A 23684-nucleotide genomic window follows, 5' to 3' on the forward strand; every position below is an offset into this window, starting at 1 on the left:
GGATCCATGGACACATGGATCGGATCCACAAAACGCATGCGGACGTCTGAATGGAGCCTTACAGGGGGGTTATCAATGACAGGGGGTGATCAGGGTAATCAGGGTGATCACCCCCCTGTCACTGATCACCCCCCCTGTAAGGCTCCATTCAGACATCCGCATGATTTTTTACGGATACATGGATCGGATCCACAAAACGCATGCGGACGTCTGAATGGAGCCTTACAGGGGGGTTATCAATGACAGGGGGGTGATCAGGGAGTGTATATGGGTGATCACCCGCCTGTCATTGATCACCCCCTGTAAGGCTCCATTCAGACGTCCGCATGTGTTTTGCGGATCCGATCCATGTATCCATGGATCCGTAAAAATCATGCGGACGTCTGAATGGAGCCTTACAGGGGAGTGATCAATGACAGGGGGGTGATCAATGACAGGGGGTGATCAGGGAGTGTATATGGGTGATCACCCGCCTGTCATTGATCACCCCCCTGTAAGGCTCCATTCAGACATCCGTATGCTTTTTGCGGATCCGATCCATGTATCCGTGGATCCGTAAAAATCATACGGACGTCTGAACGGAGCCTGACAGGGGGGGTGATCAATGACAGGGCGGTGATCAATGACAGGGGGGTGATCAGGGAGTTTATATGGGGTGATCATGGGTGATCAGGGGTTTATAAGGGGTTAATAAGTGACGGGGGGGGGGGGGTGTAGTGTAGTGTGGTGTTTGGTGCTACTGTACTTACCTACCTGAGTCCTCTGGTGGTCGATCCTAACAAAAGGGACCACCAGAGGACCAGGTAGGAGGTATATTAGACGCTGTTATGAAAACAGCGTCTAATATACCTGTTAGGGGTTAAAAAATTCGGATCTCCAGCCTGCCAGCGAGCGATCGCCGCTGGCAGGCTGGAGATCCACTCGCTTACCTTCCGTTCCTGTGAGCGCGCGCGTTCACAGGAAATCTCGGCTCTCGCGGGAGGACGCGTATATGCGTCCACCCAGAAGAGCAGGACCGCCGGCAGGACGCAATCCTGCGTACGGCGGTCCTGAGGTGGTTAAAGGACAGGGATAAAAATATGTATTTTTATACACAGGCTATGGAATAAGTGTCTGATCGCCAGAGCTCCAACCAGTGAATCCTCTGCCAATCACGAGAATGGGGGCCCTGTGTTTTCCTGTTTGAATGACTGTCACACATGTGCAGTGCTGCTACATTCAGCTCTAATAATAATCTGCACTCTGCAGATCAGAGCCTGAAATCAGGTACTATATGATCCGTCCCCCTAATCTGTGCCCCCAATATGTGAGCCCCCTGCCCGGATCTGTGCACCCTTCTGTGCGCCACCACAACTCTGCCCTTGAAGACAAGGACTGCTGAGAAAACAGTTGCAGCTTCTTCTGGTAAGTGAAGTAAATGTGGGCAAATGATGCAATATTGAGGTATTTTTATACGACTAGCCAGTGCAGCATATCATATACAGTATATAGCATCTGAAAGACGCAGCACCAGGAAATGGAGACCCTCCCAAAAGCCACTGAGCCCACCATGATCACTACTGGATTAACTGCACCAAACATACGCCCTGCCTCCAGCTTTGCTGGCCGTGCACTGTGTATGTGCCGGACGGCCTGCCCCCATCCATGGCCTCTGCGACTGCCCCCATCCATGGCCTCTGCGACTGCCCCCATCCATGGCCTCTGCGACTGCCCCCATCCATGGCCTCTGCGACTGCCCTCATCCATGTCCCCTGCCCATCTGTGTCCCCTCCCCAGCCCTCGTCTGTGCCCCCTTATCATGGTCCTCCTTCTGTGTATGATGGCGGCGGCTCTGTTCCTGAGTCGCCACCATCAGCAGCGAGTGACAGCTCTATGCTGACACTCTGCTGTAACCCCTTAGTTGCCGCTGTCAGCGGCATCCAAGGGGTTAACAGAGGGAGGGGGCTCCCCCTCTCAACCATCGGGCTGCGTCCAGTGTTGCCATCTATCAGTGTAAGGCTACATGCACACAAACGTTGTTTGTTTTCGTGTCCATTCCGATTTTTTTTGCGGATAGGATGTGGACCCATTAATTTCAATGGGTCCGCAAAAAATGCAGACAGCACACCGTGTTAGAACATCTCCTACTCTTGTCTGTTTTAGGCATTGTTAAAATGGATCTGCAAAAAAAAAACGGATGGCATACGAATGTCATCCTGTTTTTGTTTGCGTATCTGCAATTTGTGGACCGCAAATCACATTCGGTCATGTGCATGTAGCCTAAAACTGATAGTATTATACTTTGCAATGCAAGAGCATTGCAAAGTATAGTACAGCCATCAGCCCCACTGGATCTTCAAGATCCAAGTAGGACTTGATAAAAAAAAAAGTGTGAAAATAAAAAAGTAAAAATAAATAAATAAATAACTAAAAATGTAAATTAAAAATAAAATAAATTGCCTTCACCTATATCAAAAATGAAGAAAATAAATAAACTACACATATTAGGTGTCACAGCGTCTGTAACGACCGGCTTTATAAATATATCACGTGTCCAATAAACACCATAAAAAAATAAAGAAAAGCCATTTTTGTCACCTTACATCACAAAAACTGCAACACCAAGCGATCAAAAAGGCGTATGTACCACAAAATAGTACCAATAAAACCGTCACCTCATCTCGCAAAAAATTAGCCCCTACATAAGAAAATCTGTTAAAAAATAAAAAAAATACCTTAAGTTCCAGATAGCAATGTATTAATGAATGTTTACATGTGTAGTTTCTTCTCCTTGACACCTTTACTTGACATTATTCTATCAAAAACAGATGTATATAGATACTTAACCCCTTAAGGACCAGGCTCATTTTCACCTTAAGGACCAGGCCATTTTTTGTAAATCTGACCAGTGTCACTTTAAGTGCTGATAACTTTAAAACACTTTGACTTATCCAGGCCATTCTGAGATTGTTTTTTCGTCACATATTGTACTTCATGACACTGGTAAAATAAAGTAAAAAAAATTAATTTTTTTGCATAATAAAATACCTAATTTACCAAAAATTTTGAAAAATTAGCAAATTTCAAAGTTTCAGTTTCTCTACTTCTGTAATTCATAGTAATACCACCAAAAATTGTGATAACTTGACATTCCCCATATGTCTACTTCATGTTTGAATTATTTTGGGAATGATATTTTATTTTTTGGGGATGTTACAAGGCTTAGAAGTTTAGAAGCAAATCTTGAAATTTTTCAGAAATTTACAAAAACCCAATTTTTAGGGACCACTACAGCTCTGAAGTCACTTTGCAAGGCTTACATAATAGAAACCGCCCAAAAATGACCCCATTCTATAAACTACACCCCTCAAGGTATTCAAAACTGATTTTACAAACTTAGTTAAACCTTTAGGTGTTGCACAAGAGTTATTGGCAAATGGGGATGAAATCTGAGAATTTCATTTTTTTGCCTAATTTTCCATTTTTACCCATTTTTTCCACTAACAAAGCAAGGGTTAACAGCCAAACAAGACTGTATCTTTATTGCCCTGACTCTGCTGTTTACAGAAACACCCCATATGTGGCCGTAAACTACTGTACGGCCACACAGAGGGGCGTAGAGTGAAAGGTGCGCCGTATGGTTTTTGGAAGCCAGATTTTGCTGGACAGTTTTTTTGACACCATGTCCCATTTGAAGCCCCCTGATGCACCTCTAGAGTAGAAACTCCATTAAAGTGACCCCATCTAAGAAACTACACCCCTCAAGGTATTCAAAACTGATTTTACAAACTTCGTTAACCCTTTAGGTGTTGCACAAGATTTAATAGAAAATAGAGATACAATTTAAAAAATTTCACTTTTTTGGCAGATTTTCCATTTTAATATTTTTTTTCCAGTTACAAAGCAAGGGTTAACAGCCAAACAAAACTCATTATTTATGGCCCTGATTCTGTAGTTTACAGAAACACCCCATATGTGGTCGTAAACTGCTGTACGGGCACACGGCAGGGCGCAGAAGGAAAGGAATGCCATACGGTTTTTGGAAGGCAGATTTTGCTGGACTGTTTTTTTGACACCATGTCCCATTTGAAGCCCCCCTGATGCACCCCTAGAGTAGAAACTCCAAAAAAGTGACCCCATTTTAGAAAGTACGGAATAGGGTGGCAGTATTGTTGGTACTAGTTTAGGGTACATATGATTTTTGGTTGCTCTATATTACACTTTTTGTGCAGCAAGGTAACAAGAAATAGCTTTTTTGGCACGTTTTTTTTGTTATTTACAACATTCATCTGACAGGTTAGATCATGTGGTAATTTTATAGAGCAGGTTGTCACGGACGCGGCGATACCTAATATGTATACAATTTTTTTTATTTATGTAAGTTTTATACAATAACTTCATTTTTAAAACCAAAAAATTGTTTAGTGTCTCCATAGTCTAAGAGCCATAGTTTTTTCAGTTTTGGAGCGATTATCTTGAGTAGGGTCTAATTTTTTGCGGGATGAGATGACGGTTTGATTGGCACTATTTTGGGGTGCATATGACTTTTTGATTGCTTGCTATTACACTTTTTGTGACGTAAGATGGCAAAAAATTGCTTTTTTTACACCGTTTTTTTTGTTTTTTTTACGGTGGTCATCTGAGGGGTTAGGTCATGTGATATTTTTATAGAGCCGGTCGATACGGACGCGGCGATACCTAATATGTATACTTTATTTTTATTTATGTAAGTTTTACACAATGATTTTATTTTTGAAACAAAAAAAAATCATGTTTTAGTGTTTCCATAGTCTAAGAGCCATAGTTTTTTCAGTTTTTGGGCGATTATCTTGAGTAGGGTCTCATTTTTTGCGGGATGAGATGACGGTTTGATTGGACCTATTTTGGCGTACATGCGACTTTTTTGATCACTTTTATTACCTTTTTGGGGAAGTAAGGTGGGCAAAATTTCAATTTTCTCATAGTTTTTATTTTTTTATTTTTATGGCGTTCACCGTGCGGGGAAAGTAACATGACCGTTTTATAGATCAGGTCGTTACGGACGCGGCGATACCTAATATGTGTAGTGTATTTTTTTTTTTTTATTCAGTGATAAATGTTTTTTCTTTATCTTAACTTTTTCACTTTTTTTTTACATTTTTTTTACCCAGACCCACTTGGTTCTTGAAGATCCAGTGGGTCTGATGTCTGTAAAATACAGTACAGAACCCTATAGGGTTCTGTACTGTATTTTACTTACACTGAACAGATCTATGCTTTTAGCATAGATCTGTTCAGCACCATGGACAGCAGGACGCCTGAGCAGGCGTCCTGTTGCCATGGGAACCTTCCCCGTCTGCCACAACTTCGCAGACGGGGAAGGGTGAGGACGGGGCTTCGGGGGGCTGTCTGGGGGCTCTCTCCCTCTCCATCGGGGGGGCTGCAAAGGCACAGCAGCCCCCCGATCGGAGAGGGAGGGAGCTCCCTGCGCTGTTAACCTTTTCCATACAGCGGTCCGTACGGACCGCTGTATGGAAAGGGTTAAACGGCTGACAACGCATCAACGATCTCAGCCGTTTATACCAGGGTGCCAGCAATGTGCTGGCACCCTGGTATAACCCACTAGACACCAACGATTATTCAAGGGGAGGCGGGCGGGGGATCGCGATCCCGCCTCCCGCACCGCCCGCCTCCCGCAACGCCCCCACCACCTGCGACACCCCCCCTGCACCACCCGCCGCCATCAAATCGTGCAGGGGTGCAGGGGGGGGGGGGTGAAAATCTCTAATTTAGGCACTCTAAAGTTAATGATCCCCGCGGTCAGGGACCGCGGGGATCAGAAACTGCAAAAAGCGCAGCAAACCGCAGGAGTTGACCTGCGGTTTGCTGCGATCGCCGACAAGGGGGGGTCACATGACCCCCCCTGGCGTTGTGACAGGATGCCGGCTGAATGATTTCAGCCGGCATCCTGTTCAGATTAACCCCTGGGGCGCCGGAATCCCGATTTAGAGTTAGGACGTACCGGTACGTCCTGGGTCCTTAAGGACTCGGGAAATAGGGCGTAACAGTACGTCCTATGTCCTTAAGGGGTTAAAGGTCATGCGCAAGTGCAAAACCAGAAGAATATTTTTTGTTTTATATAGAATGACCCCTTAAAACTTACTATTTATTAAATTATTTTTATAAAAAACCTGAAAACACAGACTAACTATTCAACAACTCACAGGGTAAGCGAACAATGATCAATGTGTATTCCACCTAACCTGGCTGGCCCTAAAAAGCCCTAAAAGAAATTAGGTTTCCCTACTGCCCCAACGCGTTTTCCCCACTTATGTTAGATACGTAGATACTGAAGTTGATAACAGACAATAATACATTACGTGAACCAGAGATTGGCAAAGATAGTCAATACAAGGGACAGCCTTAGAAATCAAGAGTGGATCCCCCTGATGAGGTCATGATAAATCCACCTACATACAGAATACGGTATATATATGATAAGTCACATAAAGGCAGCGGGCAGTCAAAAATCGTACTGCCCATATTTTGTTACTCACATGTCATAGTCCCCTGCAGCAGACATAGATAAACAGGGTGAAAGACTTACCACTACCCTCTTTAGAAAATCAACAGCAACCAACAGCTTTCTCCATTGGGACAGCCATCACCCCTCGGCCTTGAAAAAAGGCATCCCTAGAGGACAGCATCTTAGGGTTCGGAGAAACTGACACGGACACTAGAAACGACATCCCTCCTTACTCCCAAAAATACGAATGATAGAGGACAGGCTGCGATCCACCTCCTCTCTACATATGACACCACTAATGCTGAGGTGAGGGCAGTCCTAAATAAGTACTGGTTTATTTTATTAATGGACCCAGATTTAACAGTCTGATGCCCTATATCCCAGTATTACCTATAGAAAAGGTAGGAGCCTACGGAACCGCCTTGTGCACAGCCATTATACAACGCCAGTTTTGGCGGGCACTTGGCTGGACCGAAAACCCCTTAGCAGTTACCACTGCGGCACATGTCAAGCGTGTGACTTATCTGGATCTAAAATAATCACATGCTCAGCAACTAACAGGACGTTCATGGCCTGGGATTTTGCGAACTGCAAAACAAAGAGTGTTATTTCTTTATGTCAGTGTCCCTGCCCCAAAGATTATATAGGGAAGACTTTCAGGGAGGCAAGGAGAAGAATTTGTGAGCATATCAACGATATATAAAAAGAAGGTTACCCCTTTAGCAGAACATGCTAATGAACATCATAGAGGGAACCTTGGAGTACTGAAATTTTCATTTTTGGAGGTAGTTCCTCAGTCTCCTAGAAGGAGTGACTGGGACAGGAAAAGCTCACAAAAAGAATCCGAATGGATATATAAATTTAGGTCCCAGTCCCCACTAGGCCTGAATGAAAGACTCGATTTCACTTGTTTTATTTAAATGTATGGACCGGCTGTTCTCCGTTTTATGATAAATGTGCTGTAAGTAAGGGCAACTATTTATCATATTTATCTTGAATTAACTGCTGTTGCAGAGCTAAGTGTAGCCTTATCTGTGCACCAAGTGAGATATGTCTATCCTTCTTTAATACATTTAAAATAAAGGGGTTTATTAGTACACAGTAGAGAATTCTCTGCCTACACCTTTACATGAGGGAACTTTGAGTGGGTTCTTTTCTTCACCCTCTCTTTATTCTTCTCCTTTCCCCCTTGTCCCTCTGTTAGCGGAGTGAGGATTTTTTCGGAGTGCTTTTCTCGCGTGACCGCACTCCTTGTCGGGTAACGGGCGCATGAGTATTGCCTGGCACCTTATGCATAGAAGCGCGGAACGCGCATGCGCATCGATCATTGACAATATCCAGTGCAGAGGTTTGCGTTCCCCCATGAGGAGTGCATCCTTCCGGCAGAAACAACATGCGCTCCATAATCTAGGCTATGCGTCTCACCAGTCGGAATCGCCCTGAATGGTGGGCGGTAGTAGGCGAGTGTGTTACTATTTAAACCCCCCATAGTATAAGGATCTTCTGGCATCACCACACCTCATGGAGATCTAGCTATGTCTGCTGCAGGGAACTATCACATGTGAGTAACAAAATATGGGCAGTACGACTTTTGACTGCCTTAGACTTGACTTAGACTGACTTGACTTAGACTTTTTTTTAAGGAATAATGCAAACGGATCCGTTATGAACGGATACAAGCATTTGCATTATCGGTGCGGATCCGTCTGTGCAGATACAAGACGGATCCGCACCAAACGCGAGTGTGAAAGTAGCCTAAGATGTATAAAAGAAGTCAGAAGGAGCAACAAGATTGGGTTTGTGGGACCCCTGGGCAGCAACCTGCTTCATATTGATTGTAGGAGTATAGCTACACTATGCAGTTACAATTACATTGTAAAGCCCAGAAGCATGTGCCATATATTTACGACATATGAATTTTTACTGGTTATTAAAAATCCTTTTATTTTCCAGAAGAGGAAATCAAACTGTAGTTGATAAAAAGCTTCAACCAGCAGTCAACTGGCCTTAGATCAGGCTCAGTATAAAGGGCAATAAACCTGCTGGGGCTTCACACAATGAAGGGTGGCTGACATCATCTCAATTTGAAAAAAAGTCACCTAACAACATGAAAGGAAACCATGAAATGAATGTACTCAAGAAATGCATACACATTTTTTGTCATTTTTTTTTTTTTTTTTACCAATCATAAAAGAACATCTAATAAAGCAAAGAAAAGTTAAGCAAAGCAACACTAACCAGCTGGATAAAAAGTAAAAACTGGAAGAGAAAAGAGAAGAAGAAAGAGAAAAAAAGAGAAGGGAACCAACAGAATTCTATTCAGTCATAATGACAAGCCCATTTTATCATTATTATTTATTTTAAAGGGCCATTAACTCCATGGCGCTGTAGATCCAAACAGGTTACACAAATATAAAAATACAATTAACCTGAAACTATTAACAGACAGGTACAGAGGGGTAGAGGACCCTGCCCGCAAGAGCTTACAATCTATAAGGGAAGGGGAGAACACAGTAGGCGAGGGTATAGGCTGCTCATGTGGCTGTGTGGTGGCAGCATGCTATTGCAAGTTATAGGCTTTCCTGAAAAGGTGGGTTTTCGGGTTACTCTTGAATGATGTTTGGGGAGCGCCTGATGTCTATGGGTAGTGAGTCACAGACTGAGGGCTTATTCACACGAATGTAAGGGCTCTGTGTCCCTGCTGCTGACCGCATACGGTGGTTCCGCAATACATGGGTCATCAGCCGTCTGCATTCTGCATCACGGATGCGGACCAATTCACTTAAATGAGTCCACAAATCCAGAGATGCGGTGCGGAACGGAGTGCTTCTGTGGTCTTCCGTTCTGTGCTTCCGTTCCACAAAAATATAGAACTTGTTCTATCTTTTTATGGAACGGACGAATCGCGGACCCCATTTAAGTGAATGGGTCTGCGATCTGCATGCGGCTGCCCTGAGGTCGGTGCAATGCGGTCCGCGGCACAGGCACGGAGCCCTTACGGAGGCCAAAGGGAGAGGCATGTGAGAAATCTTGTAGTCGATTGTGTGAAGAAAAGATGAGAGGAGAACAGAGGAGGAGTATCGAGAAAGCAGGTCAGAGATGTAAGGCGGGGACTGGTTGAGGATGGCCTTATATGTAGTTGTAATTGAATTTGATGTGCAATGGGGAGCCAGTAAAGGGATTGGCAGAGGAGAAATTAGGGGAGAGGGGGATTATTCGGGCAGCGGCATTGAGAATAAATTGAAGGGGACCAAGGGTGGTGGATGGGAGGCCATGCAGGAGGATGTTGCAGTGGTCCAGGCGGGAGATGACGAGAGCATGCACTAGAATTTTAGTTGACTCAGGGGTAAGGAAGGTGTGAGTACGAGAGATGTTCTTAAGTTGAATTAGCCGGTGGAGGTGGGAGTTTAGATGTGTGGCTTAAAGGACAGGGCAGAATCCAATGTTATCCTCAGGCAGCGGGCCTGTGAAACTAGAGAAAGCGTTGTGCTATTAACTGTAATGGACAGGTCAGGTAGGGGGGCTGAGTGACATGGGGGAAAGACTATGAATTAGTTTTTCTCTATGTTGAGTTTTAGGAAGCGGTAGGAAAAGAATTAAGATATTGCTGACAGACACACATAGATTTTGGATAGCAGGGAAGTGACATCTGGGCCAGAGAGGTAGATTTCAGTGTCGTCAGCATAGAGGTGGTATTGGAAGCCATGGGACTCTATGAACTGTCCCAGGCCAGATGTATAAATGGAGAAAAGTAGGGGACCCAGGACAGAGCCTTGAGGGACACCAACTGAGAGAGGACGTGACGAGGAGGTAGTGTATGAACAGGAAACGCTAAAGGTTCTGTTGGTGAGGTACGAGGAGATCCAGGAGAGGGCTGGGTCTTTAATGCTGAAGGATTTGTAGGAGGAGAGAGTTGTCAACAGTGTCAAAGGCAGAGGAAAGGTCAAGAAGGAGAAGCACAGAGGCTTTGGTTAGGGCAGTTTCAGTGCAGTGATTGGGACTGAAGCCGGATTGCAGCTGATCAAAAAGCGAGTTTGATGAAAGGTAAGAGGACAGTTCAAGATGGATGTTCTAGGAGTTTGGATGCAAATGGGAGCAGTGAAATGGGACGAAAGCTGGATAAAGAGGATTGGTCCAGGGAAGGCTTATGGTGAGTATGGGTGTGATGGTTGCGTGTTTAAAAGAGGAAGGGAAGGTGCCAGTGGTTAGCGATAGGTTGAAGAGGTGGGTTAGGGCAGGGATAACTATAGTCCTCACGACTATAGTTATCCCTGCCTTAACCCACGTTAGGGATGAGGTGGGATGGGATTGGGTCAAGGGCACAGGTGGTGAGGTGTGACTTGGAGACTAAGTTGGAAAGCTTTTCTTTTGTGATAGTGGTAAACTGGGTTATGTGGGAAGAGCATTGGCTGGCTGTGTAGGGGTTTGGCGGGGTGTTTAAAGTATTTAGCTGAGATGAGGGGTGTGGGATGGGGAGCATGGAGTAGAGAGTTAAAGGTATTCAACAGTTGTTTGGGGTTACAGGAGAAAGATGATATGAGAGTAGTGAAGTAGTTCTGTTTAGAAGAGGCAAGTGCAGACATGAATTTGAGAACAGCTTGTTTGTATAAGAGAAGTCCTCCTTGGAGTGGGTTTTCTTCCAGCATCATTCTGCGACCTAGCTAAACCCCTGATACAGTGAATTATGTTTTCTTCTATACAAATTTCATGGTGTACCTTGGCTATTATTTTGTCTGTCTCAGGAGAACCTTGTCATACACCTCTAATCTGGCCTTTTCCTTTTATCATGATAGCCACATTGAGATGATGTTTGCCTTAGGCCCCTTTCACACAAGCGAGTTTTCCGTGCGGGTGCAATGCGTGACATGAACGCATAGCACCCGCACTGAATCCTGACCCATTCATTTCAATGGGGCTGTGTACATGGGGCGTTTTTGACGCATCAGTTCTGCGTTGCGTGAAAATTGCAGCATGTTCAATATTCAGCGTTTTTCACGCAGCCCTGGCTCCATAGAAGTGAATGGGGCTGTGTGAAAAACGCATTGCATCCGCAAGCAAGTGCGGGTGCGATGCGTTTTTCACTGATGGTTGCTAAGAGATGTTGTTTGTAAACCTTCAGTTTTTTAACACGCGCGTGAAAAACGCATCAAAACGCATTGCACCCGCGCGGAAAAAAACTGAACAACTAAAGGCAATCGCAGACAAAACTGACTGAACTTGCTGGCAAAATACTGCGAGTTTCACTGAACGCACCCTGAACGCATCCGGACCTAATCCGTCACGCTCGTGTGAAACCAGCCTAAATGTGGAGATGGCAGCCCCTGTTGGTGCATTTCCCACTAGTTTCCTACAGAAACCAATAAAACGACTTTCATGCCTTTCAGTGAAGGACAAGTTTTGGTTCATTGACTCCCACTGATAGGTCAATGCCTCCTGTAACTCAGCACCTTCTATATTTAACTTGATAAGCTGTTGTAAATAGTTCTCTTTGTTCCTTCATTTACAATTTCCATGATGTTCTTGTGGGCTCTGCTGTGATTTTAATCAGTCCCTTATCAGTCAGTCTCTTTCAAAATGTTCTCCTGATGGGTTCAAGATATCCATTGACATTCATTTAAATAGGCAATAAAATAAATATATCATAAATGTCAGATGGTTGTATACATCTTGATGCTCAACAAAAACTAGATTTCCACTTTTAATCATCCATTCTTGATTCTTTCATTCCTCAGTAGATTTCTGCAAAGTGAATGCTGGAAATGCTTCCCGGTAACTGTCCCACTTTTGCAGTATATAAGGTGTGTTAAACATTTCCCAGTGGCTGATAATCTCCAGTGTGTTAGGATTACTATTCGCTATTCTATAAACTGCAATCAGTACATACCAGTAACTTATTTTTGGCTCATATATTTTTATAGGGATACATTTTTGGTGTGGGCATTTATTAATTTTATTTGGCTACTATCCATATATAAAGAAAATCTTAATATATTTTACTTTTCACACTGGCTGCTAGAGCAGACACAATGGAGGTCATTTACTAACTACTAATGGAGAGACAGGGTTGCACACTGTGTACACAAATGGTTTTGTATGCATCTCCCTTAGTGGATTCTGGCCTCTGAGGAATTATCTGCGGTCTGCGACCAAGAGGTGAGATGGGCATCTCACCTTAAGGCAGTGGGCAGCACTTTACGGCGGGTCACAGAAGCCTATGGCTGCCATCCACTATAGAGGGTTTTATTACTATAGGGGTGCCTTATAGATTGCCCTTATTACTACTGGGGGCTCTAAAAGGGTGCCTTATAGAAGGTCCGTATTACTGCTGGCGGTATAATTACTACTGGGGGTACTGTGGGGACATTATTATTGGGCACAATATTGAGGGCATTGCTTCTAATGGAAGTACTGATGGGAAGCATTCTTGCTATTGTCGGTACTGTAGGGGGGACTATTACTATTGAGGCCAGTTGCGGTCTGGAAGCACTATTACTATGGGGAGCGTATCTGTATAGCACTGTTATTTTTGCAGTATTGTGTTTGTAGGCATTGGGGAGCACAGCGGGCACAGTATGGGGGGGTAGGATGACAATGTTGGGGCTCTGGAGGGAAATGATGATAGAAAAGTGAGGAACCTGTGCCAAAGTCTGCAGAGACAAGATACAGCTGAAGAAGTTGTTAAGGCAGTCTGATCCAAATGGAGAAGATGAGGAAAGAGAACATCTCCATCAGAGAAGACGTATTTTGCACTAGAATTTTGTGCCAAAATCCCACGTCGCTTTTGCGCCAGAATTCTGATTTGAAATAGTAAATCTGCCCCATTCTTTCTATATTTTTTTTTTACATAGAACTAATTGTACCAAAATTATATACATTAAACATTCCCTTTAAAAGTTATAAAAATCTGACCTCCAATCAGGTACTACTAATTTCCAACACTTGACTATACATGAGAACAGCTCCTATTTTTCATTCCTCTCATCTATTTCTTCCCACTGATTTTCATGTGTACACATACTGTCAGTGTCGGACTGGGGTACCTAGGGCCCACCAGTAAAATTTATTTTGGGGGACCACCATACGGATACATTCAAGTATAATAAATAATCTAACACGTTTTTTATATGAACATAGGCTGGTTGAGGTGCCGTACATTGATTATATGTATGTAGTGCAGTAAATCTACTGTATTATGTGCCACTAGTGCAGGGGGTGGGAGACTAGGTGCCCACCTTGCTCAGGGGCCCACCGGGGGATTCCCCTGTACCACTGTGGGCCAGTCCGAACCTGCATACTGTATAATAGTTTTGGACAGTAGGTACCTCATCTGGAGACACACTCAGCTATTCTGTGTCAACTACTATACCATCCCCACAGTCACCCAAGTCAATAATGAGCAGTAATGGTCAGTTCGCAGTGTTCGCCAGCGAACACATGCAGGCTGCCATCTTTAGTAAGGTAGACTCACCTGTCCAGCGATGCACAGGTAAGCCGTCACCTGTGCCGGGAGCCGTTCTGAAATCAAACGCAGTCACCAGGAGCAGGCAGTTCCGAGAATAGCCTGATGAAGGCCCCCTCGGAACTGCCTGCTCTCGGTGACCGCATTTGATTTCAGACCGGCTCCCGGCACAGGCTTACCTGTGCATCGCCGGACGGGTGAGTCTACCTTACTAAAGATGGCAGCCTGCATGTGTTTGATGACGAACACTGCGAACTGACCATCACTGGTAGTGGGCTCTCTCCCTAGGGGTCACTCTATTCCCTATTAGAGATGAACTTTATAGTATGCTATTAATGATACAATGAATGTATGTAAATATTTTTCTACAAGAAAGAGTCACTGCCGCAGATAAAGTGTGGAACATACAAAAAGTCTAGATAGTTACATAGTGGTGCTCAGCAACTGTGTAAGTCCAGTATCTAATTCCAATATAAATGTAAAGAGTGTGACACTCACCATTTAAATTCCTCTCTTTATATTGTATTTAAAGTTCAAGCGAGAAACAGGACGTGGTGTGGGTAAGTAGGCACAGGAGTTTCCTCAAGCCTCCCTGATGAAACAGGAATACACCTACACACCTATATATATATATATATATATATACGCATTTGCGTGTTTATCTAGTGATCAGGGCAATTATGGGAAACAATATTTCCCAATAACTGTCCCAATTTTCCTCAAATGAAAAGTGGCAGCTCGGGTGGGGTGGTGGGATACTGCTTCTCACAGATGAGACACAGTGGTGTATGGTGACTTATTTGTTAAGCAATGGGGGAAAAAATTACTAAATAGCCAAACCAGAGACTTTCATCTGTAGACAGCAATGTTTCAGTACACAGCGGGGTGCATGGAGCATTGCCTGAAAAATAAAAGTCCATACGCAGTTGTGTCTCTTTAATGAGAAAGGCAAATAACCAAACTGAATAAGGAGCGAGATGGTTTTGAGGTTAGAATAGGAAGCTGTTATTTAGGCAATTTGGATTCTCCAGGCATAGTAAAGAGTCACAGAAAGGCATAGAAGTGGACGTCCTTCGGCCACATCCCACACTGATGACCGCTTCATTGTGAACAATGCCCTGCAGAACCGGATGATGAATGCAACACAACTCCAGGCACATTTAAGGGAGGTGAGAGGCACCCTTGTGTCACGTCAGACCATTCAAAACTGTTTACATCAACATGGTCTGCATGCTAGGCGACCTGCATGGGTACCTGACCACAGGCTTCATCATCTTGCATGGGCCAGGGAGCATCTATGCTGGACAAGGGGACAAGGGACCAGTGGGCCTCAGTGCTGTTGCATTGTTGTAGTGCTGATGAAAATCGATTCACGCTGAGCAGAAATGATGGCCGCCAACAAAGTTGGAAACATCAAGGAGAGTGCTAACTGTTGTCAGCAGCCTTTGGTGGTTTTAGTCAATCCAGAACTGCTTTACACTTTTTGAATGGTACAGTGATAATCCCATACTACTTGAATAACATCATTAATCCAGTCATTGTGCCTCTGCATGAACAAGACAGGACTATATTTCATCTTAATGCATGACAATGCACCAGCTCACCGAGGCACTGCTGCTGGGGTACCTCAAATGGAGTGGCCTGTACTTTCTCCAGACCTGAATGTCATTAAAAACCTATGGGATCAGCTGAGTCGCCATGTAGAGGCTCATAACTCTGTACCTCATAACCTCAATGACCTGACAGCCACCCTTCAAGAAGAGTGGGATGCCATTCCTTAGCAGACAATAAGTCAACTTGTGAACAGCATGAGATGTCATCAAGCTGTAATTGATGCTCAAGGCTACATGAGAAGTTTTTGAAACACTGACCTTTTTTGGGGTGTATACCCATCACTAAATAACATCTATAACTAGATAGGAGTCCCCAAACTAAATCAATTAATTAATGGGATGTACAAGTAAACTGTATGAGCATTGTTTGGCGTGAGTATGAATATTCTACCTATAATTAGATCATGCTCGATCACTGTTTATACTGCACAAATAAAGGTCAGAAACGGACACAATGCCTGATACAAGACATCCAGTGATTGCAATGGGGAATGTACACAGGCACACACTGTTTGAAGCCCACAGTTACTATAAAACAATCTGTTCCAGAGAACAGAATGTCTAAATGCTGATATTTCCAACCAGTGCGGTTTCTTGTCATCTACAATCATGATGGCAGAGACTACGTTCTGTACCTCCACTGTGTGTACTTTGGTGTTAGTCGCCTGCTGGAAAATAAATCTAACAAATTGATAAAGTCTGACGAAATCTGTACATCAGTCAGAATCAATTCTGTTCATTGCTGTATTTTCTGCAACTTTTTACATTTATATTCAAGTTAATTGCAAAATCTGTACTCCAAAAAGTCACCTTCCACCTCACCCACTTTATTTGGCTTCTATGTCAGAAAAAGTGGAATAGGTGCTTCATTTATAGGGTGGTCATTCCGATAAGGCCTCATGCACACGACCGTTGTCTGCATCCGTGCCCGTTGTTCCGTTTTCCGTGATTTTCTGCGGACACCATGACTTTCAATGGGTCTGTTGAAAACTCAGAAAATGCATTTTTTTTTTCACTTTTCTGGTCTGGTGATCCTCCAAAAATCAAGGAAGACACACAGAAGAAAAAACGGACATGGATCACGGAACAACGGAACCCCGTTTTGCGGACCATGAAAAAATACTGTTGTGTGCATGAGGCCTAACTGACATAAATACACTAAGGGTCCATTCACACGTCCGTAGTGTATTGCAGATCCGCAAATTGCGGATCCGCAATACACCTGGCCGGCACCCCCGTAGAACTGACTATTCTTGACCGCAATTGCGGACAGACATGTTCTATTTTTTCAGGAGCCGCAGACCGGAAGATGGGGGCCGTGCTCCAGAAATGTGGATGCAGTGTTTGCTGTCCACATTTCTTCTGGACCCATTGAAAATCTGGACCCATTCTACGGATGTGTGAATGGACTCTAATAAAGATGCTTTTAAAAAGCTGGCTGTCTGCAGACAAAAACTAGTGGAAGCTTAGTGCATAGGAATTTATACCATGTACTGAAATGAAAGCTGAAATAATCTCTTTGTATTGTACTCCCTTTAGTAGTGGCTGCGGGAAAATACAGTGTCTCTTGTCGGAAAAAGAATAAGAAGCTCAGCACCAGGCCCCTGTCCCCCATGCCCCATAGTTTCATGGTCTGCCTCCTTCGAAGGTAAGCTACTGGTCAACAGCCATTTTACTTCCCTACTATATACTGTATAAGCAACATTTGCATTGATCTATTCAGATATATAATAATACTTTTCAAATGTTTTCAATGAACCGTGAAAATCATATATACAATATACATATAATATATTTTTTAAGTCCAAATGGCCCTGTGGAACTCCAATAAAGGGGTTGTCTAATTTCAGCAAATGGCATGTATCATGTAGACAAAGTTAAAACAAGGCACTTACTAATGTATTGTCATTGCCCATATTACCTCTAAATTGTAAACGTATTGACATAAGAAAGTATTATGCCTAATACAAAATTTTCAATAAATAGAAAATGTTACACATATTACCTCCATTGCTGACTTGATTCATCACATTATACACATTTCATTTCCGGGGGACACCATTTGCTGAAGTGAGGCAACCCCTTTAACATATAATGGGTTCTTCATGGTTCTATTATGGTTTTTAACATTAATATGGTAAGAACAGCACTGTAGGCAGTGTTATCTCTGCCACTGAAAGAGACAAAACCCTTAATAGAACCCCTAAGGCTGGGTTCAGACCTAAGCGTTTTACAGCGCGTTCCTACACGCTGTAAAACGCTCAACGGGCAAGATCCAATGATTCCGTATGGGAATGGTTCTCACCTGAGCGATTTACAGCGCGTACGATCGCGCTGTAAAATGCCCGACGCCCCAAGAAGTACAGGAGCTTCTTTGGGGCATCTTGTCGCGCGTTCCCGTACATAGACTTCAGCGGGAACGCGCGACAATGGGCGTTTGCTTGTCTCTGTATGCGCGATTGCAAACGCCCGTACAATCGCGCATACAGAGCGTACGTTCAGTACGCTTAGGTCTGAACCCAGCGTAAAGAAAGGCTTGTAGTGTAGATGTGACAAGCAAAGATATTAACACAGTCTATTAAACCCTTAACAGTTTTGCTTGTGCTCTGCTCAATCTTTGAGAAAAGGACTTAACAGTTCGGCCCAAGTGGAGCTCTGGCAACAGGTTGAGAGGGACGGCTGCTGTAACCTTTCAAATATCAGGATTTGTAGTAGCTAGAGATATGGGCCAGGTCTTATTTGAAAGCTGATAGTATAATCTGTAAAAGAAGATCACAGCATTATGTCCTCTACATCAGGGGTCAGGAGTGATAGCAGCTGAGTGAAAGCAGGTTTCAGCTGATTTCACTCCTGACTCAATTTTCAAGAGCTATATTTCCCAATGTAGTGGAGATAATGCTGTGTCTTGTTTTAAAGTATAGATTGTCAGCTTCCAACAAGACCAAACCCATATCTAGCTGCTACTCAGCCTGAGAAATGCAGATTTAAAGCAGCCCTCTGTCTTTGGCAGGATGTGATCTCAGCCAGCCTGAAGGAGGAGGGTGGCAGTGGGGTAGCTGACAGCCTGCCCTATAGGAGGAAAAATATAAATTTGGCAATATCATAATCTTAGTGTCTATATAGAAGTTATCATGTTATTTATAGCACACATTTAACGGCATTGTGACGATGAGTGGGTGTGATCCCACTGTACCAACTAACTGGTTTGGCTTTGGGCTAACTCTAAGGGCAGGATCCTGGCAGTCCCCTGTTTTTAAACTTTAGGCCCCTGTACAGGGATCTGGTCTGTTGTAGTTTGCAGCTGACCCACCAGTTGGAAGCACCAAACGCTCAGGCACAATTAGTAGTCATGAGACAGACTGAGGTCAGGGCAGGTGTTCTTCAACATATCTGAGAAGTAGGTCAGAGGTCAGGGCAGTCGGCAATGGGTCAATATGAGAAGCAGGTTAATGGCCAGGGCAGGCAGCAGGAAGTCAAAGTTGGTTATCAGAGTAAGGGTACTTTCACACTTGTGTTGTTGGATACCGGCAGGCAGTTCCGTCACTGGATGCAACCTGTATGCAAACGGATACCATTTGTAGACGGATCCGCATGCGGATCTGTCCCACAAATGCATTGCAATACCGGACCCGTCTCTCCGGTTGTCATCCGGAAAAAACGGATCTGGTATGTATCTTTTTTCACATTTTTAAAAGGTCATGCGCAGACCGCAAAACCGGATCCGTTTTTACGGAACACTTGGGGCCGAATCCAACATTAATGTACTTCAATGGAAAAAAATGCTGGATCCGGCATTCCGGCAAGTGTTCCGGAATTTTGGATGGAGAAAATACTGCAGCATGCTGCAGTATTTTCTCCGTCCAAAAACCGTACAGTAACTGAACTGAAGACATCCTGATGCATCCTGAACGGATTGCTCTCCATTCAGAATGCATTAGGATAAAATTGATTAGTTTTTTTCCGGAGACGGAACTCAATACCGGAAAAGTTTAACGCAAGTGTGAAAGTACGGTACCCTAACGCACCTTCACTGGTTAACTAGAAGTTAAATAGAATTGTGATAGGATGGGGAAGACTAAGGATGTGCATGTACTGTTCCTTTAAGAGCCAGGGAGAGCATGCAGGAAAGTGTGAAAGTTACAGACTGTGAGCAGAGGAGTGGGAAAACTATGGGCATATGGAACGCTGGCTGCCAGGCCTGCTGCAGGTGACAGAAGAGAGCATGGATTCGTGCCATCGATGAAGCAACCAGGTGAGTGGAGTAAGAAACATGGAGCCTGTGCCTACTCCGAGGAACAGGGCAGCAGCAGGCATGGACCGCCATCATAACAGCCGTAAAAATAAATCCATTAAAATAATTATAAAGTTGCTGTTTTTTAATCTTTCCTATAAAAATGAAATAATAAAAGTTATTTTATACAGTATATGAACCTCAAAAAGGTTCCTAACAAAAACTACAAATCAGGAAAATTCGATATTTCTCATATAGGTAACTTGAAGAAAAATAAAAAGTTATGGCTGCTGGAACACTATGGCTGCTGAAGGAATGTTACTGGTCCTTAAGATTTAAATTTGTTTTGTCACTAAAGAGTTGTGTCTGTGTCTGTCACAACATCATATAAACAGACTGTAATGTTTTCGGAGAGTAATCACTAAATAGACATTGGCCATACTATTATAATATATTAATATAGCATGCGAGTCTCTCCAACTGCCAAGTCTTATTGAATTACACGTGGTGTAGTGTTATTTGCAGTAGTATTCTTCACTCTCATGCTGACACATCACATTTACTCATTTGTAAATTACCGTTGCACTTGTTTTAGTATTGAAGCCAAAACAGTCAGATGTCTCACCACCAGCCATGGAAATGAGACATTTGCCCATCGTCTGACTCTCATGTGTTCAGTGCAACATTTTCTTAATCTTCCCAGTGATACAAAAAGAAGGACATTATCCTTCCATTTTCCTGTCTGATAGCGTTCAGTAAGCAATACTGTATTGATACTGCAGAGCTGGTGCCTGGGTTTGATTTCAACCAAGACCAACATCTGCATTGTGCTTGTATCTTTTATCAAGGCGTTTGTGAGTGTTTCCAGTCACACTGGATGAACATACTAGTAGGTTAATTGGCTTCCTATGAAACTGCCCCTAGAGTTAGATTCTAAGCCTATTGTGGACAGAAACTAATGTGAGTGGAGACAATTTATGTACAGCATTTCAGAATATAACTGCTTCCCACAATCGCCTCCATGATTTCTTCCATGCATCCCCTATACTCAAGCGTGGCCATTAGCCAGCAGGGTGGCAGCAATGTGAGATCTGGAGCAAAACATGCCCAGGGTGGACCATCTGCTCCTCAGGAGCCTACCTGTTTACAAACAACTAGCGATGCATGGCTTCATAGCGGCAGTGGCAGACAGTAAGTACGCAGTGGTGGGAGTAAACTGCCATACTCGCCAATGTGGGAATTATTCATCAAGTCCCCAGAGAACAACAGTATGGCCATATGTAGGATCTGTGGACAGAAGGTGAAGCGCAGCCAGGGTGCCAATATTGGCACCACGGCCCTATGTCAACACATGGACGCAATCACTGCCTCTCCAAGTGGCCAACACCCCTTCTCCAGCAGTCAAGGCTCCAACATCTCAGCAGAAGGAAGCTGTATTTCCTTCCCGTCATCTACTGGTCCTGATGCTCCTCTTCCTGATCACGCATTTAGCCAGCAATGGATCACCAAGGCGATTGCAAAAAGACAATAGCATGCGTGCATTCATCCAATGGTGCACAAGGTGAACATGCTCCTGATGAAGTTGCTGGTACTACAGTCCCTCCCTTTCCATGTGGTTGACTCTGCCCATTTCAGAGAAATGATGGCTTGTGCCGTCATTACGTCTCTAAAAAATCTGTATCAGCCCTGCACACGTGTGTTGAGCAGAAGGTACTGTATGCCAGTACTTGAGCCTGTCGGTATCTGGTACAGTTCACAGCAGTGCCAACGTGTGGAGCTGTAACTATGGTCAAGGACAATATATGTCCTTTACGGCCCACTGGGTAATTGTGGTTCCTGCCCACCAGCAAGGTGATGGCAATGCTATCTCATGCTGTGATTCTGGCACCAATGTCCTCCTCTGCCTCCCAATCCTCCACAATGTTCTCAGTCTCCACTGTAGGCACAGTTTTGAGTGGTCCTCCAGCATACCACCTATGCAGAGAATGGTGGTGTCATGCTGTTCTGCACCTGGCCACCCTGGACGAACAGAGGCACACCGGGGAGGAACTGATCCACGTCATCAACCAAGAAATCAAAAGCTGTCTGTCTCCTCGCCAAGGAAAGATTGGAACCATGGTCGCTGATAACGGGAAGAACATTCTATCACCGCTGTGAGGGCTGACCCATGCTCCATGCGTTGCTTACATCTTTAATCTGGTTGTAACCTAGTTCCTGAAGTCCTCCATCTAACTGCAAGACATCTTAAAAATGGCCAGGTAACTGTATATGCACTCTTACTAGAATCACTTTGGCCAGTCAGATGTGTTAATGATCTCTGCATCAATGGCCACTAGGACATGTAGTCCTACATAGTAATGGTACCTTGCCAGGTTTCTGCAACAAATTCTGGTGAGCAGCAATGACTCCGAATGATGGTTGTGTCTGGCTACTAGGCAACCAGACGGTTCCTCTTCCAATTCTATCCTCAGCTGCTGAATCTGGCTAAGGCTGTCTACCTCAAAATACAACTTATGCCTTCATTCCCTTTCATGGCTCTCACTTCCATACTGCTGATCCTGATCTTTGTTCCTGAATATTGCTCCTGCCTTACTCTTGAGATTGTTCTACTCCTGGCTACAACCCTTGGCTCTGTTCCTGTCTTATTCTTTGGTCTGTCTCATCCTGAATACTCCCCTGGCGAGGACCCTTTATCACTGTTTCTGACTAGGCTACTTATTCACTGCCACCAAAAAGTGAGTGTTTTGTGGACTGTGGCCAGGGGATATGACCAGGAAAGTCCATACCTCCTTGTAGAGTTAAGGTCTAGCTAGCTCCAAATCGATTGTGTCTGGAGCAGGCACCTCTGAATGAAAAGCAGATGAACAGCCAAATTTGTATGCAAGGCCCTGCATTTAATATGTTTGAGGTATCATGCAGGATGTGTGTTGTTTGATATCAAACATCAAAGAGGTAAGGATAATTTAACACCTCAAGGTAAACTGTATTTGTTTTCCAGCATCTTTGATCTGTAACAGCAAACATTATATTAGTTGTGTTCCTGATGTTCCTTTTTCTCGGTAGGATCTCATGACAAGATAAAAGCCTGGTCAGCCTGAAAATCTCAATCTCTTTTTACTCCAGTGACACAGAAGTTTTAAGGCAATAGAGACCTGTTTGATGGCACGGAATACCACCACACAGCCTTGTGAACGAGGGATGAATTACTTGGAAACCATCCAGTCATTTTCAACCACTTTGAAGGTTGATTAGAGCAGAAAACATGAAACCAAACAAGTCAGACACAAGAACAATAAACCTTTGTGTGGCATATAAAAGACCTCATTCCCTTTATATTTCCATACATATAATTAATTAAAACTCTGGTACATAAAAATTCTATCCAATTCATATTTATTTGTGATTAAATTCATATGGTCACACGGATGGTATGCATGAGAGACTTATCTATGTTTTCCACTTGAACTTTATTAAAAGTAACATAAATGTTCATTAAAAGCAGATATCAAGTTGATCCAGCCAAAATGAAATGTCATATATGTAAGAAGATCCTGTGGGTTGAGACTGTAATCTCGAATTACCACTGGTTTTCAGAAATAAACAGACACTGGTCAAAGAGTTTTGATGCTACAAACCTGACACATACATCATTCTAATTCTAAGCAAAAGATGATTCAAATCAATAGCACTTTCATCAGATTTACAAAAAAATAATTCACAATGGAAAACATTGCTTTATAGCTCCATTGGGAAAACAAGAATTTACTTCAACAGAAACATACATAGAGTAAAACTAGATAACTTTGTTTCAAGTTGGCCAGTATAGTGAGTCAGCTTAGCACTGTTCCCTTTTAATTACAGGCAACTTGGGTTCAAATGTGACTAGGGACAGCATTT

At 43.6% G+C, this 23684-nt stretch overlaps 1 long non-coding RNA gene across 1 annotated transcript; it reads left to right on the plus strand.

Moving 5' to 3' along the window:
- The first annotated feature begins 1127 nt into the window (after positions 1 to 1127).
- Positions 1128 to 23054, plus strand: LOC122934070. The gene is made up of 3 exons (XR_006388631.1): positions 1128 to 1404; positions 17096 to 17204; positions 22851 to 23054. It is a non-coding gene; the product is annotated as an uncharacterized LOC122934070 (long non-coding RNA).
- The last annotated feature ends 630 nt before the right edge of the window (positions 23055 to 23684 follow it).

The sequence above is a fragment of the Bufo gargarizans genome, chromosome 4 (assembly GCF_014858855.1).
Source record: "Bufo gargarizans isolate SCDJY-AF-19 chromosome 4, ASM1485885v1, whole genome shotgun sequence".
Lineage (NCBI taxonomy): Eukaryota > Metazoa > Chordata > Amphibia > Anura > Bufonidae > Bufo > Bufo gargarizans.